The following is a 1,218-nucleotide window of genomic DNA, read 5'->3' on the forward strand; positions in this document are numbered from 1 at the left end:
TCTCTCTCTCTCTCTCTCTCTCTCTCTCTCTGCCGTATATACGCGATCTAGTGGTTAAGTTAAGTGGCTGACGTAACAAGATTACGAAGGAATGCGAGGACGGAGCTTTCAGCGCGGCAACAGCGCGCTTGTGTAAGGCTATCTCGCGTCTCTCCGCTTCGACGTTCTCAGCAACATTCGGGGTCTGTCCCTACCCGTTTTAGCTTCCCGTAGCCGTTGCCTTTGTAGTACCACTTCCCGACCTACGATACCACCCGCCCTCAGACATAACCATCTCATTCACCTCGCATGCGTGTGTAATATACGCGCAACTACGACGTCGTCGCCGCACGCTCACCCAAGTATATACACGGCTTGATTCGTCTTGACATGCGTGCAGTATCCGCACGAGATTGCTGTGGCAACGCTGAGAGAATACGCGCGGAGTTGCACTATACAGGCCCGATGCGTTTCCTTTCCTCCCATTGTGTTTCACCGCAGCGATGAAGAGGAATAATAAACGAACAGGAACACGCGAAACAATATTGCAAATGATGACGTTCGTTCTTCGCGCGCGTTCGTTCTCTCCGCCACGATTACCGGAGATTTTTCCAACAATTTTTTTGTCCCGTAGCATAAAGTTTTTTTTTGTCTATCGCGGACTATTAAAATCTGATTTTATATAAATGATTTTTGTATAAACTTATAATAGAGAAACGAACGATCAATCAGCGCGGCTGACATCCTGTCGATCGTATTTCCTCGCAAGTTAATTAACAAGCAGCGCTAAGTGAGACATTTGACCCGTGTAACTTGTGCGGATGAATCAAGGGAGTAATTTCCAGTAAACTAGGAAGTTTAGTAACGCAGATATGAGCCGGTTTTGAGATAAGAGGCGCTTATACGACTCAATCATAATAATATATAATTTTCTGCAAAAGACAATCACCGAGAGAGGACTGTTTACTTTATGTGCGGGAGGGCTTTGCGTGAGTGTTTGCGTTTTTTCTCATATACATAATGTGTGATAAAAATTGTTTTCTCACTCAGCATTTGCTTTTTCTAAAATTTTGTGCGAGTCATTTTATTGATGAAACAAAATTTTTCATTTCATTATCGCAGTTCCGCGTGCAATTTTTTTCTCTCAAAAATGTATATTCGCATAAATCACGTTTAACGACCCTTGCCAATTTTGTGTAAATAATACATCAAAACAAATTTTATTTTGACGAGCTATAA

This window comes from Pseudomyrmex gracilis, unplaced genomic scaffold, assembly GCF_002006095.1.
Source record: "Pseudomyrmex gracilis isolate BER0280 unplaced genomic scaffold, ASM200609v1 scaffold_39, whole genome shotgun sequence".
In the NCBI taxonomy this organism is placed as follows: Eukaryota; Metazoa; Arthropoda; class Insecta; order Hymenoptera; family Formicidae; genus Pseudomyrmex; species Pseudomyrmex gracilis.